Here is a 14,821-nt window from a genome sequence, read left to right as displayed (position 1 = left end):
TAGCAAGTGCCACAATTATTAATATTTGCCCAGAAGGACTTGTTTGTTCTGGCTAGGATATTTCAACTCCCCCCGTACACTCGTTGTGGACATTTGTATTTATCGTTATATTGTACTCTCCCGAGCACTTAGTACAGTGCTCTGCAAACAGTGAGCGCTCAATAAATATGATTGAATGAATGAACTCTGGTTAGCTGTTCCAGCCGTTCTGACTCATGGAACGCATAGCTAGTCACGATGTGGAGATATTATAACTTATTTGGGAATTCTGTGGGAATTTGGAGACGCAGCACGGCATAGTGGGTAGAGCACGGGCCTAGGAGTCAGAGGGTCATGGGGTCTAATTCCGACTCCACCCCTTTCCTGCTACGTGACCTTGAGCAAGTCACTTCATTTGTCTGTGCTTCAGTTACCTCGTCTGTACAATGGGGTTTGAGACAGTGAGCCCCACACGGGACAGGGACCGTGCCCAACTCGATTTGCTCATGTCCACCTCAGCGCTTAGTACAGAGCCCGGCACATAGTAAGCACAAATACCATCATCATTATTATTATTACAGGCTCTAGTCCCATCTTCAAGCTGCCCCACATACCCTGAGGTTTCCTTATTCATTCACTCATATTTATCGAGCGCTGACTGCGTGCAGAACATCGTACCAAGCCCTTGGGAGAGTACAATATAACGATAAACAGGCACATTCGCTGCCTTATTGCCAGAGCCTGTCCGGATTTGGCTCTCCCTACACCGGACACGCTTGACCTTGGGCGTCTCTCTAGAATCCCGATCAGCTGACCGTGGAACGGCAGAAGCGGGCACTGGGCTGCCGGGATCCTCCGAGAATCACCTGTCAGTCATGCAGACTCGTGCCAGCGTGGCTCCGTGGGAAGAGCCGGGGCTTGGAAGTCAGAGGTCATGGTTTTGAATCCCGGCTCTGCCACTTGTCGGCTGCGTGACTGTCACTTCACTTCTCTGTGCCTCAGTTACCTCATCTGTAAAATGGGGATTAAAACTGCAAGCCCTATGTGAGACAACCTGATTATCCTGCATCTCCCCCAGCGCTTAGAACAGTGCTCTGCACAGAGTAAGCGCTTAACAAATACCAACATTATCATTATGGCCAGTCAGGAAGCCTGCCCGCAAAGCGATACCGGGCCTCTCCTGCCTTGTCTCCACAAGCCCAACTTCCTGCTCTCGAGACAAACTCAGCCTTGGGGCAACAGCATCCCAAATCACGCCAGTTGCCAATCCCCATTTTGATGAATTAAAAACCGGGCCGGCCGGCCTACAGCCTCAAGCGCCACTCTGGAACCGCTCAGGGGCATCTAAAGGGACGAGATGGAGAGCTTCTGGCGTTACGGCAGGGGCTGGGGATACTGGGGAATGTTAATAACCAACGGGGCCAACAAGTTGGGTGCTTTTTTTTTTCTCTTCAGTGGGGAGGATTAGCAAGGAGCCACCTGGGAGACTCATTTCCTGGTAAGTCTCCCCGCTCTCCGTCTCATTCATTCATTCAAATAGTATTTATTGAGCGCTTACTATGTGCAGAGCACCGTACTAAGCGCTGGGAATGTACAAATCGGTAACAGAGACTGTAAGCCCTTTGACGGGCTTACAGTCTAATCGGGGTCTCCCAACGTTGCCCTTCCGATGAGGTCGGCCCCCAGAGAGAGGCCCACGGGCTCCGCGGAGGGGTGGAGTTGTGACTTGGGGGGGGGGGGGGTCCCCTCCGCTCCCTCTCATTGTCTGGGGCCCCGCTGCATTCTGACGGGTGGCCAGCGGGTGGCAGCCCAGAGCGCGCTCCGGCCCCTTCTTCTCCGCCCGCAGCGCTGGGCGCCTTCTAAAGCAAAACAGATGTTTTCATCATTTCTGGGTCGAGCATGTGACTTGCAGTTCAGCGATGTGCCGGCGTAACCCAGAGCACACCCCCTCCACAGACACACACCGAAAAAAAGAAAAAAAAAAAAAATCAGAGCGCCTTCCATCCAAGCGGATCCCCGACAAACGCCCAGCTTAATCCAGGAGACACAATATAGACAGCTGAACGGAGATCAGAGCAACCTGGGCTATAATTAGGAGAAGGGGCTTGAAAGAAGGCGGCCCCGCTATCTTTATCCCGGGATGCGGGGCGGGGGCAGGATCGGAGGGGCCGAGGCGGCAGATGGCAGCATAGGCCCGGGGTCCCGGACCCAGGCGCCCCCCCCGCCCCCCAGCCATTATTAGTTCCAGATGAGCTCTTGCCACGGGTCCGATTGGGTTTAACCCAATCCGCCCGGTGCAAGTTCAAATGCAGCCGCCTCCAGTCCCGCTCGACGCCGGGGGCGTGTTCGGGGGGTCGTCGACGACCCCCTCCCCTCCCAAAGGGCAGGAGCTGCACCGGGGGAGGGGGCCGAACAATGGGACTCTGTCGGCCGGACGAGGCCGGAGCGGGGAGGGATTTATTTGTCGAACTAGCCGGGGAGGGGGGGAGAAACCTCTGGGCCCCGGGCCTCTTTGAAGGTTAGGGTAAATAAGCAAAACGGGTGGGCATATTGTTTCCTCGCCGGTCACGTAGCCTGCTAGTGGAGGGCCCAAATCAGGCGCGGGCTGGCAACCGGCCCGGCTGGAGAGCGGGACTGGCCGGCAGCCCGGCCCTCGGCTGCGTCCGCTGCAGGCCCTGGCCTCCCCGGGAAAAGGCCCCGGACCGTCGATTCGTCGTCCCGGACGCTCGCTGCCTGCGGGGCACTGTACTGTGCGCTCGGGAGGGTACCCCGTAACGGTGGGTGGTAGTGATGATAATGATCATGGTATCTGGTGAGGGCTTATTACCTGCCAGGCGCGGTACTAGGCGCTGGGGTGCGTACAAGCAGAACGGGTCGGATGCGGTCCGTGTCTCTCGTGGGGCTCGCGGTCTTAATCCCCATCTTACAGATGAGGGAACCGAGGCACAGAGAAGTGAAGCGACTTGGCCGAGGTCACCCGGCGGACAAGTGGCAGAGCGGGGATTAGAACCTTCTGACTCCCAGGTCTGTTCTCTATCCACTAGGCCACGCTGCTCCTCTGCCCAGAGTGAGCTCAGGGTCTACAGAGGGGCCAGTTAAGGAGGCTGAGGCACCCAGAGACTCCAGTGCCCTTTGAGTCAGTGTTTCTGAGTCCCTGACCAGTGAGATTCCACAAGCCCCAGAGGAAAAACCAGACCAGTTATCCATGGGGCCCTCCTGCAGAGAGGAAGCTGGAAACCCTCTCTCTCTGTAGGCAAAGCCCTGCACCTTGGGGTGTCATTTTACAGTTGAGGTGCCTTAGACTTCAAGACTTCCCCTCTTCCAAACCAACCCCAGGGAGAGCTGAATTTTGGCGGAGGGTAATTCCATACTCAGCCCCCGGCAGCCGGAGGGCACCCGACCTGGGAGATCCCCCTTCCCCAGCCCCCCGGGTGGCAGGTTGTGGTTCGAGGACCCAGGAAAGCACCCTACCCAGGCCCCGGAGGTGGCAGGACATGGTGTGTGGACCCAGGAAAGCACCCCGACCCAGCCCCTGAGGTGGCAGGAGGTGATTCATGGACTAGGAGAGCCCCATCCCGGCCCCCAAGGTGGCAGAATGTGGTTCCTGAGACTCTTCCTCTCAGATGTTTTTTTATTGGCCCCCAGAATATCAATCAATCAAACAATCCTATTTGTCGAGCACTTACTATTTGCAGAGCACTGTAGTAAGTGCTTGGGAGAATACAAGAAAAGAGTTGGTAGTCACATTCCCTGCCCTCAACAAGTTTAGAGTCAGAGGGGGAAGAGACTGGCATTAATATAAAAAAATTACAGATATGTACAAAAGATCTGTGGAGCTGAGGGGTGAATAAAGGGTGCAGAGGTGACGCAGAAGGGAGCGGGAGGGGAGGAAATGAAAGCCTAGTTGGGGAAGGCCTCTTGGAGGAGATATGCTTTCAATAAGCCTTTAAAGGTGGGAGAGGGACGATCGTCTCTCGGATATGAGGAGGACATTCAAGGCCAGAGGCAGGACGTGAGCGAGCGGTCGGCGAAGCGATAGGCGAGACCGAAGTACAGTGAGCAGGTTGGCATTAGAGGAGTGAAGTGTGCAGGCTGGGTTTTTGTAGGAAATCAAGGGAGATAAGGTGATTCGAGTGCTTTAAAGCTGATGGTAAGGAGAGTCTGATGTGGAATACTTGGCCCAAGGTTATGGAAAGTGAGGGGAAGTCCGGCTCGTCAGTTATCTGAGCAGTTATAGTGTTGTTGGGCAGGGATTGTCTCTATCGGTTGCCGCACTGTACATTCCAAGCACTTAGTACAGTGCTGTGCACATAGTAAGCGCTCAATAAATACGATTGAATGAATGAATGCAGGGCACTGTACCAAGTGCTCAGGAGGATGCAACAATAGAGTAGGAAGACACAATCCCTGCCCTCAAGAGGCTGACAATCTAATGGTTGCTCTCTCGCCGATTTAGGCCTCTGTCCCAGCCTAGCAATGACTAAGCACTAATTCCTGTTCGACAAATGTTTAGTGCCTTATTTTTGTTTAAAATTATTGTATTAAGGGCTTGCTATGTTCCAAACACTGTTCTAAGCACTGAGATACATACAATCAAATCAGGATGGACACAGTCCCCGTCCCACTGGGTGCTTACAGTCTGAGTAGGAGGGGAAAACAGTCATTCATTCGCTCATATTTATTGAGCACTTACTATGTGCAGAGCACTGTACTAAGTGCTTGGGAAAGAACAATACAGTAATAAAGGGACAGTCCCTGCCCACAAGGAGCTCACAGTCTAGAGGTGGAGGGGGTGGGGGGTTGGGGAAAGCGGAAGACAGACATCAATACAAGTAAACAGATGTCAATATAAATAAATAAAATTACAGAGCTGTAGGGCGGGGAGAGAGGGGAAGAGCAAAGGGAGCGAGTCAGGGTGATGCGAAAGTGAGTCGGAGATGAGGAAGAGTCACCGAACCACAGTTTTACAGATGAGGAAATGAAAGCGCAATAAAGTGACTTGTCCAAGGTCACACTGCTGGCAACTGGCTGAGTTAGGATTAGAACCCAGGTCCTCAGACTCCCAGGCTCAGGCTCTTTCCATGAGGCCACTCTGCTCCCCTTGACCTGGCATCTACTGGACAGTCTGAGGGAGTAACCATCTTGGTACCCATGGTCTCTGGGGGACAGGAGGTGGGATATGGATACCTTCAATCCCATAAAGAGGATACCTTATTCCCCGGCATCACAACCGCCAATCGCCAACATCAACAGTTTGGTCTCGAGTGCCCATAGTGGGCAGAGCACTAAAGTGGGTGCTTGGGTTTAAGGTCACACTTGTCTCCTGCTCAGAGCTTCCAGCCCAGTATGGGGGTTGGGTCAGCTGCTCAAGGCAGGCAGGTATAGGAGTGGCAGGAATGGATTGTGGGGGGTCTCGGGTTGTGCTGGCAGTTGGAGAATAGGATGGGATTAAGCAGGGAATGCTTCTTAGAGGAGGTGGGCCTTGACCTACGGTTAAGGAGGATGGACACACCACACATTTCCCCATCTTTGAAGACCTATCGCCTCCAGGAATCCTCCCCTCATCTTCCCACTCAATTGCGCCTACGTTCTGCACCACCCATACACTTGTGTTCATACCCCCAGGCACTTTATATTCACCCCACCCCTACAGTACTTATGAACAAATGGTTATATTCCACCTCTTCCCCCATCTGTAACTTATTTCTAATTCCTGTCTCCCCAACTAAATGGTAAATTCCTTGAGGACGGGGTGATGTCTCCCATCTGTATTGTATTCTCCCAGAAGGTTAGTAGAATACTCTCCATGTAGAAAGTGCTCAATAAATGCCATTAATATTGCAGACTTAAAGAAGAGCAAAGGTCAGTGATGGGAAGATCCAGTGCTTAGTATAGTGTTTGGTGCATAGTAAGTGCTTAACAAATACTATTATTAGTAGTTATAATAGGGACTACCTGGTTACCTTGAATCTATCCCAGTGCTTAGAATAGTGCTTGGCACATAGTAAGCACTTAACAAATACCATCGTTATGATTATTATTATTCCCTCTGTGTGTTCTTAGGTAAGTCACTTAACTCCTCTATATATTGGTTTCCTCATTTAAATATCTGTACTCCCATCTTTTAGGCTGTGAGCCTCATTAGGTCCAAGGGATTTTATCTGGCCTGATTATCTCATAACTATCCCAGCACTTAGTACAGTGCGTGGCACATGAACACTAAGGAAATACCAGAATTAGGAAAGATTACTCTTTGGATTGAAGCCAGAACCAGGGTTAACAGAATCTTGGTGTTTTTTTGGGGAGGGCATCTTTAATAATCATAGTATTTGTGGTTTTTATTAAGCAGTTACTATGTACCAGGCACTGGGGTAGATGCAAGATAATCAGGTCCCACATGGGGCTCACAGTCTAACTAGGAAGAGAACAGGCATTGAATCCCCATTTTACAGATGAGGAAAGTGAGGCACAGAAAAGTTAAGTGGCTTACCCAAAGTGACAGAGCAGTCATGTGGAAGGGTGGGATTAGAACGCGGGACCTTTGGCTCCCAGGGCCATACTCCTTCTTGTAGGCCTCACTTCTCTTTAGCTCTGCTTCTTTAGCTAGGAAACCTTCAACAGTTCTGAGTTTCTGCTCTATCACAGAGTGAGGCCTGTTTCTCATCTCTCATATTGGCAATTTTAAAAGGCAGCTTGCTCCCCCCCCCCCCCCCCCCCCCACCCAGAGGAGAACCGGGACTTGGGAAAAGGCAGGTCAGAATCAACCTCTTCAATTCACCTGAGCAAGGTAAATCTTCTGCAGTTTCAGGTAGTAACGGGATTTCAAAATGAATCAGCAGAGCGACTCGGAACAATAGTCTAGTTATAAATCCTCACGATCCTATCGTGCCCCTCTCATTAGAGGATCCAACACACATTTTACAAACACTAATTAAATTTCCCAAGACCACTAGAGGAGACTGAAGATTTCCCATAGGCTGGGGCCCTGGAGTGTTCTGCGTTTAACTGCAGCGTAGCTCTGTGTCCTCAAAACCCACTCCCTCACCCCCATTTTACAGACTGGTAAATGGTGCCCAGAGAAGTCAAGGAACTGGCTCAAGGACACACAACAATTGGATAGAGGTGCCAGGGCCAAGATTCAGGGTGGGTATTGTCCTAATTACTAAATAGCCATCCTTCATTCAGCCAACAGATGGCTGGATAATTGTGTTGGCTTGTTCTTTTCCTCCAACAGTGTTTCTTTGATTACCGTTCTGAAAGTATCATCATCATCCTCATCAACATCACTTACGCTCTCCCTGACCACCCATATTTTCTTGGGATTAGAAATGAATTTTAAGGTCACCCTCATTAATTGGGCATGCAGAGAACAGATCAACCCCAAACTGTAATATGTTTCCTGTCCAATCCAGTGGCTTCAAGCTAGAAGTGCAATTTATCCTAGACAGGCAGACAGAAGGTGTCTAGCGAGTTCATCCCAGGGACAACTCTTCCACCTCCGCTGTCCTGGCCTCCATCTGCCATCCTGTAAAATGGGGTAGTGTGGGTTTTTGGGGTGTGGGCCTTATGCAGCGTGACCTAGTGGATAGAGCACATGCGTGGGAGCCAGAAGGACCTGGATTCTAATCCCAGCTTCACCACTTATCTGCTATGTGACCTTGGACAACTCACTTCACCTCTCTGTGCATCAGTTACCTTGTCTGTAAAATAATAATAATAATAATGTTGGTATTTGTTAAGCGCTTACTATGTGCAGAGCACTGTTCTAAGCGCTGGGGTAGACACAGGGGAATCAAGTTATCCCACGTGGGGCTCACAGTCTTAATCCCCATTTTACAGATGAGGTAACTGAGACACAGAGAAGTTAAGTGACTTGCCCACAGTCACACAGCTGACAAGTGGCAGAGCCGAAATTCGAACCCATGATCTCTGACTCCAAAGCCCGGGCTCTTTCCACTGAGCCACGCTGCTTCTCTAAAATGGGGATTAAGACTGTGAACCCCACGTGGGACATGGACTGTGTCCAACCTGATTCACATGTATCTACTCCAGCATTTAGTACAGTGCCTGGCACATAGTAAGCACTTAACAAATACCACAAATATTAATTATTATCATGAACAAATACCATTAAAAAAAAACTTAGTTGGAGTTTTCCACACTAGGGGCCAGTATGATTGTGAATTTAATTTTCAAGAGTCTTTTTCCTTTGAGAACTGCTCTCCTAACTTCTCTGGGCTTGGGAACATCCATCCTCCAACATGCCACTTAATATCACGTTGATAAACCTATCAATGCGCTATTTTTATTTCTTTCTGGGCATCCCCCTCCCTGGGGTTTCGGTGTTTAGGGGTCCCGGCCAGCTGTGGAGAGGGAATTGAGGTTCTATGTAGTCTGGGTTTTCAAGAAGATATATGGTGTTGGATAAAGACCTTTTGAAAAGAGAACTGGACAGTGACAAGAAGGATTTTCATGAGTAGCTGAAAAAAAATGTCAGATAAGGGTTATTTACTGAGGCCTGAGGCCATCAGTAGATGAAAAACAATGATAAGTTTGCAATTAATTTTGCTTAAGTTTCCCAGTCAGTAGGCCTGTGTCCTTGCTGGGTTAGCCACGGTCCCAGAGAGTTGTTGTGAGGGAATGCAGTGGTGTGCTTGAAGGGTTTTTTTTTTAAATCTTTTCCTGAAGTTTCTCAACCTTTCTGCCCCAGTGGGCAGCTCCAAACTGAGATTGTTCCCTAATAGTAATTGTGGCATTTGTTAAGCACTTACTATTTGCCCAGCACTGTATTAAACGCTGGGGTAGATTCCGGATAATCACGTCAGACACAGTCCCTGCTCCTCCTTCGGCTCATAGTCTAAGTGTGGTGGGGGGCAGGTATTGAACCCCCATTTTGCAGATGAGGAATCTCAGGCACAGAGAAGTCAAGTGATTTGCCCCAGGTCACAAAGCACACAAGTGGCAGGATTAGGACCCAGGTCTTAAGCAGAGTAGCTCAGTGGAAAGAGCCCGGGCTTGGGAGTCAGAGGTCGTGGGTTCGAATTCCGGCTCTGCCACTTGTCAGCTGTGTGACTGTGGGCAAGTCACTTCACTTCTCGGTGCCTCAGTGACCTCATCTGTAAAATGGGGATTAACTGTGAGCCTCACGTGGGACAACCTGATTACCCTGTATCTACCCCAGCGCTTAGAACAGTGCTCTGCAAATAGTAAGCATTTAACAAATACATTATTATTCTGGGTCCTTAATAACACACCCGTACTTGTATGTCAAGCACTAAGTGCTGGGGTAGATACAAGTTAATCAGGCTGGTTTCAGACCCTGTCCTTCATAGGACTCACAGTCAAGTAGGAGTGTCAGGAGTTGAACCCCATTTTCTAATCCCGGCTCTGCCACTATTCTTCTGTGTGATCTTCGGTGAGTTGCTTCACTTCTCTGTGCTTCAGTTCCCTCATCTGTACAATGGGGATTAAGACTGTGAGCCTCATGTGGGATGAGGACTGTGTCCAATCTGACAACCTTCCATCTACCCCAGTGCTTAGCACAGTGCCTGGAGCATAGTAAGTGCTTTACAAATACCATAAAACAAACAAACCCGTGTCCTCTGGCTCCCAGGCCTGTGCTTTATCTGTACATATCTTGAAATCACATATTATAAATTGTTATTATTAACAATAATAATGGTATTTAAGTGCTTACTATGTGCTAAGTGCTGAGGAAGATAGAAGGTAATCAGGTTGGACACAGTCCCCGGCCCACACGGGGCTCACAGTCTTAATCACCATTTTACAGATGAGGTAACTGAAGCACAAAGAAAAGCAGTGACTTAACCAAGGTCACACAGAGGATGCGTGGCAGACCCGGGATTAGAACCGTGTTTTCTGACGCCAGGCCCAAGCTCTCTCCACTAGACCACACTGCCGTCTCCCCCTCTAGACTGTAAGCTCGTTATGGGCAGGGAACATGTCTGCTAGTTCTGTGGTATTGGACTCTCCCAAAAGCTTAGTACGGTGCTCTGCACGTAATAAGTGTTCATAAATACGACTGATGGATCGACTGATCCACTGGGCACATTCTAAAGTGATGGATGCATCTGCACACCAAATCCTTTAGCCCCCCCATTGTCCCACACCAAGGTCGCTGGCTAAGGAGCAGCTGAACTTGCGTCTCCTGCCATCTGCTGAGTTGATTCCCTGCCCTCCCACGCTGAGGCCGCTTCAGCCCAGCTCACCTCTTAATTACCGGTCTTCGTTCACACGTACCGCAGAGGAACAGCTCTTCCTCCCGTTTTCATTCTAAGCTCCCACCTGGCTGGAGGCTCGAGACCAGCGGTCTCTGGAGATTCTGGAGCTTCCTGGCAGATGCAGTGCTAGAAACCAGGTGGGTCCCGGGAAAGCCATCTAGGAAGCTGCCTCGCTACCCTGGGTCTTGAATGAAAATCAATTAATCGCATTTATTGAGCGCTTATTGTGTGCAGAGCGCTATACTAGGCACTTGGGAGAGTACAATACAACAGAGTTGGTGGACGTGTTCCCTCTTCTGCATCAAACTCCTCACCACTGACTTTAAAGCCCTCAATAACCTTGCTCCCTCCTACCTCACCTCATTACTCACCTACTACAACCCAGCCCGCACACTTAGCTCCTCCAATGCTAACCTTCCCACTGTACCTCGATCTCATCTATCTCGCTACCGACCTCTCGCCCACATCCTGCTTCTGGCCTGGAACATCCTCCCTCCTTATGTACAACAGACAATGACTCTCCCGACCTTCAAAGTCTTATGGAAGGCACGTCTCCAAGAGGACTTCTCTGACTAAGCCCTCCTTTCCTCTTCTCCCACTCCCTTCTGCATTACCCTAACTTGCTCCCTTTATTCATCCCTCCTCCCACCCCTACAGCACTTATGAACATATCCGTAATTTATTTATATTAACGTCTCTCCCCATCCCCCCAGAACGTATGCAAGTTGTGGGCGGGGAATGTGTCCACTGTATTGTTGCATTCTCTCAAGAGCTTAGTACGGTGCTCTGCAGACGGTAAGCGGTGTTCCCCTCTTCAAAGCCCTGGTGAGAGCTCACCTCCTCCAGGAGGCCTTCCCAGACTGAGCCCTCCCCTTCCCTCTGCTCCTCCTACCCTCCCCATTGCCCCGACTCCCTCCCTCTGCTCTACCCCCTTCCTCTCCCCAAAACACTTGTTTATATTTGCACATATTTATTGGTCTATTTATTTTATTAATGATATGCATTTATCTATGGTTCTATTTATCTATTTTGATGGTAGTGTTGCCTGTCTACTTGTACCTGTCTACTTGTTTTGTTTTGTTGTCTGTCTCCCCCTTCTAGACTGTGAGCCCTTTGTTGGGTAGGGATTGTTTCTTTCCGCTGCCGAATTGTACTGTCCAAGGACTTAGTACAGTGCTCTGCACACAGTAAGAGCTCAATAAATATGATTGAATGAATGAATGACTGCCCGCAAGGAACTTGCAGTCTAGAAAGGGAGACAGACATTACTATAAATGAATTAGAGACACATCCAGAAGTGCTGTGGGGCTGAGGGTGATGGAAAAGAAGTCACACGGCATCACTGCACCTTGCTTTCCTAAGTCACCAGGCCCTAAAAGCTTTTTTTCAGGGCACAGTGTACAATCCCGACTCTGCCGCTTGTCATCTGTGTGACCTTGGGCAAGTCACTTAACTTCTCTGTGCCTCAGTTCCCTCCGCTGTAAAATAGGGATGAAGACTGTGAGTCCTGCGTGGGACAACCTGATTACCTTGTATCTACCCCAGCGCTTAGAACAGTATACACAGTACAAGAACATAGTAAGTGCTTAACAAATACCAACATTATTATTATTATTGTCACAGTCCACTTATCCCTGACTCTTCCCCCAGCCCCTGGCTCATTCTATCTCCTCCTTCTACACCACCTGTCATTTGCACTGGTGGTCAATCATTCGAGGGCAGTGCCTCCCCACCAGTCCCATGAAAACCAAATAATAATAAGCACAGGGGTATTTGTTGAGCGCTAACTATGAGCCAGGCACTATACTAAGCAAATAGGGTTGGACACAGTCCAAGCTCACAGTCTTAATCCCCATTTTACAGATGAGGGAATGGAGGCACAGAGAAGTGAAGCAATTTACCCAAGGTCACAAAGCAGGCAGGTGGCAGAGCTGGGATTAGTCCCCAGGTCCTTTTGTCTCTCCTTCACTGCACATACCTCTTCTCTCTCCTAATTCCCAAACTATATCCTATCCAAGACACGCAGCAAAGACCTGGGTTATGGAAGAGCTGGGGACATAAGTGCTAAGGAAGGGATTTTAAATTTTGCACTTGGATCTGTAATCCTTGGGCATTTGTTATTCATCCTGCCTTCAACCTCACAGTATTTATGTACCTCTGTTGTAATGTAATGTAGATCTGTTGTAATGGATCATCCAAGCACTTAGTATAGTGCTCTGCACCTAGTAAGAGGTCAGTAAATACCGTTGATGGTGATTGAATAAATACATTAGTGTTAAGCGTAGCTGTTGGAATGTGTTGACAAGGAACAATGGGAATTAATTGGTGTCAGCTTCTGTTTACCTTTCTGGACTGTAAACTCCTCGTGGGAAGGGAATATGTCCGTTGTTGTATTGTACTCTCCCAAGCACTTAGTACGATGTTCTGCACACAGTTAGTGCTCAATAAATACAACTGACTGGAGGAGTTAGATTTGGAGGATGGGGTGTCGGGGCGAGCAGAGTGAGAGTGGGAGAAGAGTTGAGAGAAGCTTAGTCAGAATGTGAATGAGGGAGGAGGTGGGAGCTGGAGGGAGCAACAGATGAGCAACGATATGTGAGGTAAGGAGCCATGAAATCGATGGTAAGGATGCGGAGGGAAATGGGTAGCTACTGGTGATGAAATAATAATAATGATAATTGTGGTATTTGTTAAATGCTTACTACGTGCTAAGCACTATTCTAAGTGTTGGGGTAGATCCAAGATAATCAGGTTGAACACAGTCCTTTATCCCCCATGGGGCCCACAGTCTAAGTGGGAGGGAGAACGGGTATTGAATCCCCATTTGACAAATGAGGAGACCGAGGCACAGGGAACTTAGGTGACTTGCTCAAGGTCGCACACGAGGTAAGTGGCAGAGCTGGGATTAGAGAACCCAGTTTCTCTCACTCTCGGGCCATGCTCTTTCCACTGGACTGTGAAGCTCGTTGAGGGCAGGGATCATGTCTACTAATTTCATCATCCTCTCACAAGCTCTGGAACAGTGGTCTGCACACCTTGGCGGTCCATAAATAGTCTTGATGGATTGATAGTTCCCTGAGCCCATTAATGGAACACGGGCCTACCTTTCAGGATAACCACTGTGCAGTTTGCTTTACTCAGGGAGGTTGAGGATAGTCTGAGGAGTGCTCTGCGATTTGCTGTAAGGCATTGTTATGTCTCTCTAATGGAACAGGGTTGTTTACTGTTCAAGATGGCTATATCCCATCTTGCAGGTTTGTTTTTTTTTAACTTACTAACCTTCTCACTGTACCATGATCTCATCTATCTGGCCGCCGACCTCTCGCCCGAGTCCTGTGGCTAGCCTGGAACACCCTCCCTCTTCGTATCTGCCAGATGATCGCTCTCCCCCACTTCAAAGCATTACTGAGGGCACATCTCTTCCAAGAGGCCTTCCCTGACTATGCCCTCATTTCCTCTTCTCCCACTCCCTTCTGCATCACCCTTGCACTTAGATTTCACCCCTCCCTCAGTCCCACACACAACACACCCATAATGTATATTAATGTCTGCCTCACCCTCTAGACTGTAAGCTCGTTGTGGGGTGGGAATGTGTCTACCGACCCTTAGGTTGTATTCTCCCGCGTGCTTAGTAGAGTGCTCGGCACACAGTAAATGCTCAAATACAATTGATTTATATTCATTTTCCTTCATGTCACCTACCCCAAGGGCAGAGCACTCCTTGAATTTTGGTAATTGTGGGGATTTTTCTTAAGCGCTTACTATGTGCCAAGCACTCTACTAAGCACAGACGATAAGTCCCACATGGATCTCGCAGTTCAAGTAGGGGGAAGAACAGGTATTGAATCCCTATTTTTCACATGAGGGAACATGAGGCACAGAGAAGTTAGGTGATTTACCCAGGTCACACAGCAGACAAGTGGCAGATATGGGTTTAGAACTCAGAGGTTTTAGAACTCAGAGTTTCTGACTCCCAGACCCATGATCTTTCCATAGGACATGCTGCTCCTGCTGCTTTCTGATTTGGAAGGTGGTCTGGGCATCTCCCAACACCATCCTCATCATCAACTTCATCATTATTCCTGTTGTCGTCGTCCACAGCAGTATTGAGAAGCCTGGGACTCTAATCCCAGCTCCGCCACTTGTCAGCTGTGTGACTTTGGGCAAGTCATTTAACTTGTCTGTGCCTCGATTAACTCATCTGTAAAATGGGGATTAAGATTGTGAGCCCCTCGTGGGAGAACCTGATTACCAGGTATCTACCCCGGTGCTCAGAACAGTGCTTGGGACATAGTAAGCACTTAACAAATACCATCATTATTATTATTACTATTATTATTGATGAAGTGTGTGCTGTAGGCTTGGGCTGAGTGGTGAGTGAGGAAGGATTGAGCAGGAGGGGTAAACCCTGGGAGAGTGCTGTGGGACAGGAGGTTTGGCCAGGGAGTGTGGGTTGGGGACTGACTTGCTTCTTTTGTTTATCTCCCCTCTCAGCCCCACAATGCTTATATCCATCACATTTATTTCCATTCATGACTGCTTCCCCCTCTAGACTCTGTTGTGCGCAAGGAATGTGTCTTTTTACTCATTCATTCGAATAA

This window comes from Ornithorhynchus anatinus, chromosome 11 (assembly GCF_004115215.2).
Source record: "Ornithorhynchus anatinus isolate Pmale09 chromosome 11, mOrnAna1.pri.v4, whole genome shotgun sequence".
In the NCBI taxonomy this organism is placed as follows: domain Eukaryota; kingdom Metazoa; phylum Chordata; class Mammalia; order Monotremata; family Ornithorhynchidae; genus Ornithorhynchus; species Ornithorhynchus anatinus.
The sequence above is the reverse complement of the archived record's forward strand: the minus strand, read 5'-3'. Positions refer to the sequence as shown.